The sequence below is a fragment of the Mustela lutreola genome, chromosome 7 (genome assembly GCF_030435805.1).
Source record: "Mustela lutreola isolate mMusLut2 chromosome 7, mMusLut2.pri, whole genome shotgun sequence".
Classification (NCBI taxonomy): domain Eukaryota; kingdom Metazoa; phylum Chordata; class Mammalia; order Carnivora; family Mustelidae; genus Mustela; species Mustela lutreola.
The window spans coordinates 119,415,742-119,429,294 of record NC_081296.1 but is presented as its reverse complement, the minus strand read 5'-3'; the positions used below and the strand labels follow the sequence as shown (position 1 = coordinate 119,429,294).

General features: G+C 32.1%; 1 protein-coding gene across 14 annotated transcripts in view; it reads right to left on the bottom strand.

Moving 5' to 3' along the window:
• Nucleotides 1-13,553, bottom strand: part of GPHN (gephyrin) — a 641,151-nt gene that overhangs the window by 307,477 nt on the left and 320,121 nt on the right. The window lies entirely within an intron of this gene.

The window sequence follows — 13,553 nt, the reverse complement described above, 5'->3', positions numbered from 1 at the left end:
ATTATTTTAAAATTAAATTTAATTAAATTTAATTAATTTTTTAAAATTTTTTAATTTTCTCTGAATAATTTCCAGGTACTACCACTTCATCAAATTCTCTATCTTTTTAAAGTTTTTTTATATTATAAAATGACGGGTCAATGTAAGGAATATTTTACTGCTTGACCTTCCTGAGCTGTCTCTGATCAGCAGCAATTACCAGAAGATATCAAAGGAACATTAATTGTTTAAACTTGGAAGGAATCAGAAAAAAAGAATAAAATTATGACATAGTACTCATTTCCCTCAGTTCAAAATAAATCTTGCCTAAATCAATCAGGGCAAACTAAATGTTAGTTATAAAAATGGAGATTAAATCTGAGTTGTTCTTGTGTAATTCAGAGAGGTAGGTCAGGAAACTAAGTAAAGTAGTAAAAGAAATCAAAACATTAGTCTGTGAAAAGTGGTTAAGATTATTAAAGCAGGGGACAAATGATAAGGGTCATCACCAAACTGAGAAGCAAGCTTGGAATTACTTAAGTGCTACCTCAGAGCAATATGAGCCATTATAATGTTTTGAGTCTAATATGACATATTCAGGCATAAATCTTTAAAGATAAAAGGATACTGCTTTTGTTAAACAACAGATAACTTGTAACCTAAGACTCAAAAATGAGTGAGTTTTCAATCCTGACATTTTTTTCTTTCAAGACCTTATTTAAATTTGAATTAGTTCACATACAGTGTAGTATTAGTTTCAGTGATAGAATTTAGTGATTCAGCAGTTGCATATAACATCCAGTATGCATTATATCAAGTGCCATCCTTAATGCCCACACCCAATTGCCCCATCCTCCCACCCATTTCCCTCCAGTAGCCTTCAATTTATTCCCTATATTTGAGCTCTTATGCTTTGCCTCCCACTCTATCCTTATATTATTTTTCTTTCCCTTTCCCTATATTCATCGGTTTTATTTCTCTAATTCTACATATGACTGAAATCAGATGGTATTTGTCTGTCTTTTTGCTTAGTGTAATACACTCTGGTTCCTTCCACTTCATTGCAAATGGCAAAATTTCATCTTTTTTTTTTAAAATTTCATTGATTTTGATCGCTGAGTAATATTCCATTGTATAGATACACCACATCTTCTTTTTCCACTCATCAGTTAATGGACATCTGGGCTCTTTCCATGTTTTGGCTATTGTTTTCAGTCCTAACATATTAAGATCACTGTACAGGTTGGTTTCAAGATTTTCCAGTTTTTTAATTAAATGGAATTGTAAAATTATTATGCTAGAGGCAAAATTATTATGTGGGAGGAGCAAAACTTTTATTATATTATCTTATATTAAGAATACTATTTTTATTATGTAATAAAAGATTTTTTTACTTCATTTATTTTTTATTTATTTTTAAAATTTAAGTAGGTTCCAAGCCGAGTGTGGAGCCAAACATGAGACCCAAACTCACAACTGTAAGATCAAGACCTGAGCTGAAATCAAGAGTCTGACACTTAATCAAGTGAGACACTCACTGCTCCTGTGATAAACAAGATTTTAAAAAGTTGTTCCCTAAAACATAGAAGTGAAAAGGCATAGAGCAGTAGAAAAAAATGACAATTCTGAATGCATGAGGAAGAGAAAATAAAACAATGCTTATTTAATTCAGTTTTGAAATATGCTATCTTCATCAAGAAAACACTTAAAAAAAAAGAAAGAAAGAAAAAAAAAGAAAACACTTTAGAACTTTTAATATAAAATCACAAATTGAATAGGTACATGGCATCCTATGATTTGATATATTGTTTTCCTAGTAAATATGATCAGTTTCTATCCAAAATTTTAGAACAAATTTCTGTATTACATTACAAATCTCAAGTAGACACTTCACATATTTACAACACGAAAACCTGTATAAAATTATTTGAAATAAATTTTTCAATATTTAGAAGATATTCTTTTCCTATCTGTTTTATTCCAATGTTGTTTAAAAGTCTACTGTCATTCCTTTGTAAGTGATCTATCCTTTTTCTCTGGCTTTAAGCATCTCTTTTATTTTGGTTTTGAAGTGAAGTTTCACTTTAATGTATTCAGGCATCAATTTATTTTATTTATCCTTCTCAATTTATACTATACCTCCAGGACATATGGTTTCCTGTTTTTTCAGCAGTCTGGTAAATTTACAGCCATCCCCTCTGTAATCATTGCCTTTCCTCTATTCTCTTCTTATGCAGCTTTGATGTAATATAGTGTGGACCTTCTCATTTCTTTCTTTATACCTTATGTCTGTCTCTCCCGCACTTATATAAAATCATCTATCTATGTAATTATTCTAATATAAAGTGATTTTCTTAGAACTATGTTTTGGTATGATAATTCTTCTGCTGGTCTAATTTGCTGTTTCCTCTGTTTACAGATTTAAAAATTTTAGTTTATATTTTCTCATTTCTAGGAGTCCTATTTTCTCTCAAATTGCTCATTCAAAAATAATGGTCTCTTGCAATGTTTTCACCTTTGAATGTCTTTGTTGTTTGGAAGACTGCACCACAAGTAGCTTAAGCATACATCCTGGCTTGTCAGGCACAATTTGATAAACTTCTCTTGTGCCTGCATCCTGTCTGGTTTAGCATTAGTCCTAAACGAAAGTTCCCTGGTACGAAAAATAATGATAATGGCCACCCAATTCTGGGCTTTGCTATATTTTGTATTTGACAGCCCTACTAGTTGTCATTTTTCAGTCCCCCTATTGATTAATGATTTTGCTAATATTATTACTTGATCTTAATCTGTTGGGGTAGAGTTTACTTAAACTAGGGAAAATAATTTCATTTGGTGAAAATTTATTTCTGCTTCTACCTTTAACAAGACGGTACCTTTAAGCACTGACTGGTTCCACTTCAGCCTCCCACAGTGGTCTCACAGACTTAGAGAATCCCAGGCTGAATTTCACATATTGTTGTTTGTCCAAGCTTAAATATCTCACCAATAGTGCAGCTACAGCCATCAGGGTATCTCCTCTGTGTCCAAAGTCCTGGTTTCCTATAGTTCTGGCTCCTGTTCTCTACTACTTTGACCTCCAACTCATGGTATTTTGGGAGGGAAAGTAACTCTAAAGACAGTGTATATGTCCTTTTACAATGGCATGCCTCACAGGTTATTTGCTCTTAAAGTGGATCAAGTTTTTCTACAGTGGGAAGGTTTTCCAAAGTACTAAAACAATAATTATTCCAGGCTGTAACCTCTTTGTAAACGGTTTTATTCCCTATAAAATTAATGTCTTTAATAACATTACACTGAAATTTTCAATAAATTGAAGATTGCCCTACAGAAAAATGGTACCAGTTTATACTCTGAACAATGGTCTTTTCACCCAAACCTTGCCACTACCAGACAATCTCTGTTTTAAATAGCTATTTTACTGATTTGTACAAAGCAATACAATATTTCTGAATTGTACATTCCTTACCAATTATAATGAGCACATAGTTAAAAACAATTTGCTTCTTTCCCACCGCAAACTGCCTGATTATATCTTTTGCCTAGTATTCTATATTGGTGTCCATGTTCTTCCTGTTGAATTATTAAGAAATTTCTACAAATTAAAAATATTAAAACTTTGGCAGTTGAATCTCTTGCAAATATTACCTTTTAACATTTAACATTTGTAACAATTTTTGCTTAATTGGCATTTCCAGTAAGAGGTTTCCAATGCTTAATGATAGGACTATCTATCAATATTTTTATATTTTCTTTTTTATGTCTCATTCATAAAAAGGTTTCTCTTACCTAAAGATCATTAAAATAACTTAATTTTAAAATCATAAACATAGTTTTTAATGTTTAAATATATACTCATTCATAGTTTAATTTTAAGTTGCACGATCAATCTCCACCAAAATGGATAGCCAATTTTCTCAACATCTTTTATTGACTGACCCTTCCTTCCTTTAATTTCTTAAAATGTCACATTTATAATATGTTAAATTCCAATTTTATAGATAGTTATGTTAATGAAATATCATTTGGTGTCATTTATCTCTGACTTTATCTCTGACCAAGTATTTTAATTACTGTGCTTTATATTATGTTTTTACACCTGATTAAGGCCCTCTCATTGTTTTACTTAAAGAAATCACTAAATGTTTCCATAATTTGTTCTTTTAAAATTTTGTTTATATGTCAACTGGATATATTCCCCCAAAAATCCACTGGGAATTTTATCACATTCATCAATCAAGTTAAGGTAAATTGACGGTTTCACAAAAATGTTTGCATTTAAGAATACAGCATAATTTCCTAATCATTAAGGCGGTATTTTGTGTCTTTTAATAAAGTTTTCTTTATTCAGGTCTGGCAAATTCCTTTAGTTTATTCTTGGGTATTATAAAATTTACTTTTTTCTTCTACTGCAAATGAGATATTAAAAAAAAGATTTTATTTATTTATTTTAACAGAGGGGGAGAGAGAGAGACAGAGAGAGTGCCTGCACACAAGCAGGGGGAGGGGCAGAGGGAGAAGCAGGCTCCCCGCTGAGCAGGGAGCCTCACAGTGGGGCTTGATCCCACAACTCAGGAATCACGACCTGAGCCAAAGGCAGACGGTTAATGAATGAGCCACTCAGATGCTCCACAAATAAGATCTTTTTGTGTTACTTTTTTTAGAGAGAGAGCACAGGAGCTGGTGTTTGAGAGGGAGAGGGACAGACGAAGAGGGAGAGAGCGAATCCACACACAGCGTAGAGCCTGACACTGGACCCAGTCTCATCATCCTGAGATCATGACTGGAGCTGAAATCAAGAGTCACATCTTTAAGCAACTGAGCCACCCAGGAGTGCTCCCTACTGTTACTTTTTCTAATGGTTGTTTCTAACTGAAGTAATATTAGTATATAGATTTTTATAAGGTAAATTATAAAAATAAGCCACCATGTTGAACTCTTCTTGATTCTAATACTTTTTCAATGGATTCTTTTGGGCTTTCTAGGTGAATAATCATATCTATAAAGGGTTTATAACTTAAAAAAAATCATGTTAGAGATGTTCATCTTCATAAACACTGAGTGCTCTGTTATCAAAAGCTAATTGCACTCATTTTCTGGGTCACAAAGAGCCAACTCTCTTAACCACTGTATCAGCAATAAGTACATCTCCGAAGTGATGCTGTTGCTTGGTGACTATGGGGAACTTTCTGACTCACTGTGTTTATTCTCTCTAGGGATACACGCATAAACAAAAGTAAAATGCAGTCATCTTCTGACCTAGCAATAACAATTGGGAACTCTGTTAACTCTACCTCAGACAGTTTCTTTCTTATTCATATGGATACAATATTTTAACTCCTTTCTTTCTTCCCTCTCTCAATTCCTGCTTTTCGGTGTATACACCAACACACACACTTCTTGTCTCATCTTATTTCTTGAGCCAAAAACCACTTTACTCAGGACTAAATGAGTAAATGAGTTAAAAAAAAGATAAAACCCACTGTACTCATGACTAATTTAGTGAAAGATAAAGTGAATATATGAAACAAAAAAGTCACAAATTTCAAATTAAAATGAAAATAAATAAAAAGCCAGTATCATTAGTCTAGACTTGTGCTACACTGTAGCCAATATTCTTACAGACTCTCCATGAAGATTTTCATCAGTTTATTAATTTTCAACTAATGATATATGTTTTTCTACAATTTCAAACAGTATAAATTTGGATGTTATTTTGAATTCAGTTTTAATTGCTAACACTGAATTCTACTATTTTTCTTTACTGTATACATTTTGTATTTTAGTAACACACATAGGCTTTTGAAGGTTGGCTTAGAAAACTATACCATTCAAATTTCATACCCAGTTAGTCAAAAAGTGCACTTAATTTTAGCCTCAGAAAGTCATGTTTCTTTCTGCCTTTGTCTGCCAATAGGTACTCAGCATCTTTTGTTTGAATATTTCAATAGCCTCCTGATTAATGTTAATAGCCTTCAATCCATTCTCTATTTTGCTGCCAAAATGGTCTCATTACATTCATTGCTATTTAATATCTTTCAAAAAAGTCTTTATTTTTTACTAGAAAAAACCCAAACGCCTTTTATATGACATGGAGTGTCCCTCATTTGGCCTTACCTACCTCCGGGCTCTCTCTTGCCAGTTTCCCTTCAAAACCCGTTTTGCAGCCAAACTGATCTATCGGCAGACTTAGGATTTCAGCAATTGTTTCTTTAATACATATTGGCACATTCATACAATGGATTACTGTGTGCAGTGATAATGAACAAAGAACTACATGCAACAAATCAATTTTAGAAACATAATGTTGAGCAAAAGAATCCAGACACAACAGATTACACAGTGTAAGATTCATTTGTACAAAGTTTACTAAAAACAAAAGTAATCAATGATGCTGAAAGTCAAAACTGTAATACTTTTGAGGGTTGGGCTATTACTGAAAGGGACACAAAGGGGGCATAATCTGGGATGCTGATAATCTGGTTTCTTGATCTGCATGCTGGTCACACATGTATGTTCATTTTTTGAAAATCCACTAAGTTGTAACTATGCTATTTGTGTGCTTTTTGTAAACTTAAAGTAAAAGGTAAATAATAATAATAAAAACAACAATAATAACAGTTCCAATATCACTTCTTTGAAAATTTCCCTAACTCCCCAGGTGGACTTTATTCTGGTCCTAATACATTACATACACACCATTACTATACTGATGATCATGTTACAGTTTATTTACCAAATTCTTTCCATTTCCTAACCATAATGTAACTTCCCTGAGTGCTATGATCATAACTTTCTATCCATGTGTCCCCAGCCCCAAACACTGTGCCTGGCAGTAAGTAAGTACTCAATAATACTATGTAAATGAGGATTTCTCAATTTCTGCACTATTATAATTTGGGCCAGAAAATTCTCTGTTGTAAGCAATGTTCAGTGCATTGCAGGATGTTTACCAGCATCCCTGGCCTCTATTCATCTAATGTCCGTAGTATTCCTTCAGTTCTGACAACCAAAATGTCACTAGGCTTTGCCAAATGTTTCTCAGGGTCCAAAAAAATCCCCAGGTTGAGACTCACTTATATAAATAAAAGTTTCTGTGGAAAAATTCAAGCCAGGTGTTAAACAATTCACTTACTAAAAAACTTGGGGCATGAAGTGATTTGCATGTTAGCAGCAAGTTAAAAAAAAAAAAAAAGCTGTTTTGAACAATGGAGGGGAATTATGCTCTACCTACCTGAAAAAGTGTATGAAATGCCTTAAGCACGTAGGTAATCAAATGGTAATTCACATTAATTGTATGCTAGAATATTCTTTCTTTTGGAATGCCCATTAAGAAAAATGAGTTTGCCAAGGAAAAAAAAATTATATAAATAGAAGTATTTGTTCTTTTTTTTTAAAGTAACTACTACAGTAGCTATGTATTTTCAAAGTCCTAATCATAAATTTTTGCAAGATTTATAGCTATGAATGGACAATTAATTCTAGAATATTAAGGTTCCATAATTTTCTGTACATAAAGTATTTAACATGAACATTCCATAAAGAAAGAGTAGTTAGAAAATAAACTATTGTGCATCAGCTATGGAAAAAAAGAAAACTTCTCAAAGGGCATAACTAGCCTGTTAGAAAATAGTATGTTTGTACTTTATTAACGGCATGCCTTTGTTTTTGGGCTTGACCTCTGCTGTAAGAGGGTAATCAAGGAAATAATTGAGTATTATTATGTGAATGGAGTTTGAGAAAAGAGAAAAGTTTGACAATTTATATAAAAAGAATGTCTATGATAGGAAATAAGAAAAAGCCTAAATGGTTAAGATAGGGAACTTAAATTAATCATAACTTGTTTACACTCTGTAGTGATTGACAATCCTCCCCTTTTTGGTAGAAATGTTATTAATGGAAAAAAGCTTAATTTATATAAAAAGGAGAGTGGTTAAAAAGCAAGGGCTGTGCAGTCAAGACCACCTACCTAGTTGAAATCCAAATTCTGTTACCTTCTACTAGCTTTGGGATCCAGGTTATTTCATGATTTAATCTTTCTAAAACTAATTTTATTAAGTGGTACTCATGTAGCTTTGTTATGATTAAATAAGATAATATATAAAGTATATAAAGTGCTTATCACAATGTTTGGCACACAGTAACTGTAAATTTTAGTAGATATGGTAACACAGTTGGGATGATGTTATTAAGAAACCCAAGATATAAACCTGTATCTATGATGGGTACCCAATGTGAAGACTAATCACTTTGTCCTAGGCAATAATTAGGTGCCAAGATTATTCATGATTTTTATTTACTTCATTTTGCTTCCTATGTTTCCAAATTCTTTTTTTGGAAAAAACAGGATAATCAGAAATCTATACTCAGGAAAATACAGGTATTGTTTCTTTTAATGTTATTAATAATAGCCAAGATAAATACTTGAAAATCTCCACCTTTTCTTTTTCATAAATGACCATATTCTTTTCTTATCTTTAATCTCATCTTTAATACTTTAAATATTGTGTCACAATAAAAAGGTCACCATTTAATGCTCTTATTGAATACTCACCACATGCAAAATACTATGTTATATTGTGTTCCTAATATTCTAACACTAACTGGGAGTTATGGAAATTTGAAGACAAATTTTCTCGTTAATAAAATAGGAGCTCTCTGCAGATGGTCTTAAGTTTTATTTTTTACTTTAATTTATATTTTAAGGATTTTACTTATTTATTTGACACAGAGAAATAGAGCAAGCAAGGGGAGTTGTAGGCAGAGAGGGAGAAGCAGGCTTCCCACTGAGCAAAGAACCTGATGTGAGGCTAGAGACCCTGGGATCATGACTTGAGCTGAAGGCAGAGGCTAACTGACTGAGCAACCAGGGGCCCCTTAAGTTTTATTTTTAGTAGCTAACCATAATGAGAAGATATACTAAAAGGCATTTTATCTTTACCTCCTCACAAGATCAATCTTAATTTTGGCCAGAAGGCATTGGGTTGAGAATGAGAAAAAATAAATTTAACTTCTGAGAGATTTTTTTCTTTCAGAATATTTGCTTAAGATATCTACATTGGGATTATTACCTTTAACTCCAAAGTAAATGCATATTTACTACTATAGTATGGCTAGGGACAAACCAAAGAAATATTGATTCCTGAACATCTAAGATGTTTTAATACTGCTGACATGAATAGAACATAATCTCTATTTCTTCATAAAGATGAAATATTCTAAGAAATCTAAAATGTGTTCAGAGATAAATACAACATGTTTGGGATGGCTTGTATTTTGTAAACTTTCAAATATCTAACTAGTGAACTACTCAAGTACTAATTTTGATATCCATGAAATTAAATATTATTAAATATACACAAGGGATCTTTGTATCAAATAGTTGCCATAGATGAGGCAATGAACTTCTCTCAATGATCTTTCTCACTCCACTGGATCTCTGTGCCAAAGGTGTAATACATTAATTTTTGCTAGCAACATTGAAATATTTGAAGGTGGGACAGCAAAGAGAAGAGAAAGACATTAGGGGATGTAGAGACTATTAGTGTCTGCTGTTGTCACCATCTATATTCAAAATCAAAGGAGTAAAACTACCTCCCCAAAATGTTTATGTAAGGAAGCTATATCTTCCTCTGCAAGATCCTGAATACGTCCCACTGTTTTCAGGAAAGAATGACAACTTGTTTGTTAGGTGTAGTTGCCTACAAAGAATTTCCTGATATTAAGGAAATTTAGGGGATTTTCTTGTTATTAAGTATAAAAAAGATTTGAGTCCTAATAAGGGCGTGATAGGGAAACTGCCTTTTCAAGTTAACTTTCACAAAAAAAAAACCCACATTATATAACTATTTTCAGTTTAGCTTTCCTTCAAATAAAAACAGGATCACAAGAAAAAGAAAAGTATATTTATTACTAATAAAAATGAGTTTAATAAAACGTTATTTATATTTTTCTTTATCCCAGATCTTACACCTTACCTTAAAATTTCTGTGTAATCTTTAGTTTGCATAAAAATGTTTTCCAGAATAAATACAAGTGAAACAACATCTTTTAAAGTTATTCACTTTCTTAAGTAAACAAGTTAAATCTGGATATAATTTCTATTTTGGTGCTTCTCTCCTGACATGAGAACTTTGATCTTCCTTCAGCTATGCTGATAAAATAAATAATTTTAGTAGGACATCAGGAGATGGGAGGAAAAAAATAGGTTAGTAAAACTTAAGTATAGCACTTTAAAGAGATTCCTTTAAAGCAATCATTGTGAATTAGTGAGCAATGTGAATGAAGCTTACTGCTCTCAAGTTTGATGGTACCCATCAATAAATTCCTAACTCAGATGACTAATTAATTGACTTCCTAATAAAAACCAATGAATATGACTGAATCTTCTAACACCAGGAATTCCAGCAAGTTTTAGTTGGCAGTGAGAATAAATTAAATTCCCAAACATTTTCAATATTGGTATATAGTTACATACCCAAGAGAAGAATACCCCATTTTGTTTGCAATAACATTCAAGAACAACCTCCTGAAAATTAGTTATCAATTTTTCTCTGGGCCTTCTCTATTCTTTTACTATAAAATTAATAACATAGGGTTTAGATAATGCTATTTATTAACAACTACCAATGAAATCACTAATTGTTACTGAATGCTCTAGGTTTTAAAATTAGAGACTTTTACTGGCATTAGACTATTACCAGAATCCTTCAGTTGTAATGAGGCATTAATTATAGAAGACATTCTTATTTCTGAATTACTGAAGCTTAGAAGTGAAAGGATTTCCTTATATAAAATTACTCTGCCTTCAACATTTTCTCTGAAGAACCAGAAGAAAATAACAAAATTTTGAAATATTAGAAACACTTTTTTTTTTGGTTAAATGTCTTTTTCCCTCTTTTGTAATGTAAGCTCCTTGAGAATATACCCTTATCTTTGTGTTACATACTCCTAATAGATTACATAGCACAGACAAGCCTTTTAAAAATAGGTTCTGAGAGAATTATTGGAAGTAATGAATTCACTTCTCTCCTATGCATATGAAAGAGTACTAGTTTATGTATCACTTTTGGGAGAATTGAAAGTTCCTCAAATCATTTGCTTTTAATAGCTTAGATGAGAAACCATGGCTGAAAAAAGCTAGACAAAGTGTGTATAATCACCAAAAAATTGTTAACATGTGAAAACATTATCACATAATGGATTGAAAGTCTTCTTTCCTAAATCATTTTTATTGCATATTTAACTACTTCAGTTTTAAAGTCCTTGAAGACAAGGATCAGTTCTTTCCAACTTTCCTAACTCTTACAAGGTCTAGGACACTATGACATAGAGTTCAATTTAACTCACATTGTATTTTACCAGTGGATTAAACACACACACACACATGCATACACACATTACCTAAACCATATCTCCATCCTGTTGAATCAGAATCTCGGGAGGGTTGGTCAAAGGAATCTTTCTAGCAAAACCTCTATAGGTAGAAAACTGGGTATCCAGAATTGAGTACCAGTGAATTTAAAATTAATTCCTCTTCCTATATTTGGTTCCTCTAAATATAACCTAGCTGCCTCATGTCAATCCCATTATCTTCATTTAAAACTTGCCTTTCAAATGCTTACTTCTTTAAAAGAGCATGAAATATTCCATCTCAAAAAAGGCCATCATCTGTCCTTAAGTTGGTTTATTTTTTTAATTCAATGTCCTTCAGAATCATTTTGCTGTTCCGCAAATATCAGTTATCTGCCCAGTTTCATTCTCCCTTTCATTCTTAAAATATAAGGTCTTCCAAATCTCACTTGGTCCTCTGTGTCTTCCTAAAAGTTTATAATTTCTTCTGCTCTTAATACACTAGCTTGGACTTAACCATCTTTCATATTACTTTTAGGGGAACATATTACAGTTCCCCTGAGGTCTTTAGTGTCCTCTTAGACAAGAGGACACTAAAGCTATGGAGTTTACTTCGAGGTAAATACCCAAAGAATGGAAAGAAAAACAGACGCTTGCACATCACTGCTAATGGCAGTATTATAATAGCCAAAATATGGAAACAACTTAAGTGTTGTCTATCAACAGAGAAATGGATAAATGAATTGTACTATATACATAAATGGAATATTACTCTTTAAAAGGATGGGAATTCTGATACATGCTTCTATATGGATGAAACTTGAAAATACTATGTTAAGTGAATTAGTCAAACACACAAGGACAAAAATTAAATGATTCTACTTATATGGGGCAAATCCTAGAATATGCAAATTCTGAGACAGCTACTAAAACAGAGTTTGCCTGGGAGGTGGGGAAAGAGGTTTGGGGAATTACTATTTAATGGGTACAGAGTTCTGTTTTGCACGATAAAAAAGTTCTGGAAACACATAGTGGTAATGGTTGTATGTACTGATGCCACTGAATTGTACACCTAAAAGAGTTGAAACAGTAAGTTTTATGTCATGTGCATTTTGCCACAATAAAAAAATTAAAAGTTACTGAAATTATTTTCTTGACTTTCCTACACTAGCTTTTTTTTTCATACTAATTTTACCTTTATTGTTAAAGGAAAAGGAAAAAAAAATGTCCATACTCTTTTTCTATACTCCCTAAATTTATCACTCTCTTTTTAGTTTCTTCCCTTTCCCATTTCATTTTTCATAAAAGTAAAATAAAATTTAATATGGATACTCAGAATTTTCCACACTTCAAGCACAATGATGTTGTGGATACATACACACAAAGTACACTTCTCAACTACACACAAGGAACACCTCAAATCTACACACACACACACACCCCACACCCCACTTTCAATATCCTTAGACTCTTGAAATTGTTCGCAAAATTCTTCTCCACTTCTTGTTTGATCTTGTTTCTCATTTAAATATAAGTAAATAAGACATCAAGCTTCGAGCAAATAATTTTGTATTTCAAGTTCTTTTTAAATGTCAAGCACTTAGCAAATAATGGGAAAATGTCAATTTAAAGTTTACCTACACACAAGAAAATATAGTCTAAAAGGAGGGAAAGATAAATACATCAAAAGGATATCTAAAGAACTGATATTACATAAATTATGGGGCGGCTGAGAAATGATATTCTCAAAGGAAAAATGGAGCAGGGTGGAAAGCTACTTTAAACTAACCACAAAGAACTATAACTAAATTTATTATTTTTGGAGATGTTACTTTAAATTTTAAGAAATTCTTCCAGTCTTATTAAAAATGATAAAATTAATAGGAATAACTCATCCTCATGAAGCCCTGGAACATGGAAAATAAACCAGGAAATAAATTTAATATATGGAAAATCACTGAAAGATCCTGTATACAAGAAAATAAAGTACATAATATATGATGTGAAAGGTCAACTGAAGCAAAGATGATACATTATTTGAAAAAAATCTACTGCTAAATAAAGGGAAGAATGTGGAATTGTATAAAAAAGGAGAAAGGATGGGTGATAGTTGAAAAGTCAGTTTAGGAGTAAACTGTACTGGACTGTTAAAAAGTGAAGTATTTTCCTATTTCTAAGACATGTTTGGACAATATGTAGGCAACATTTTTCTTGGAAATAAA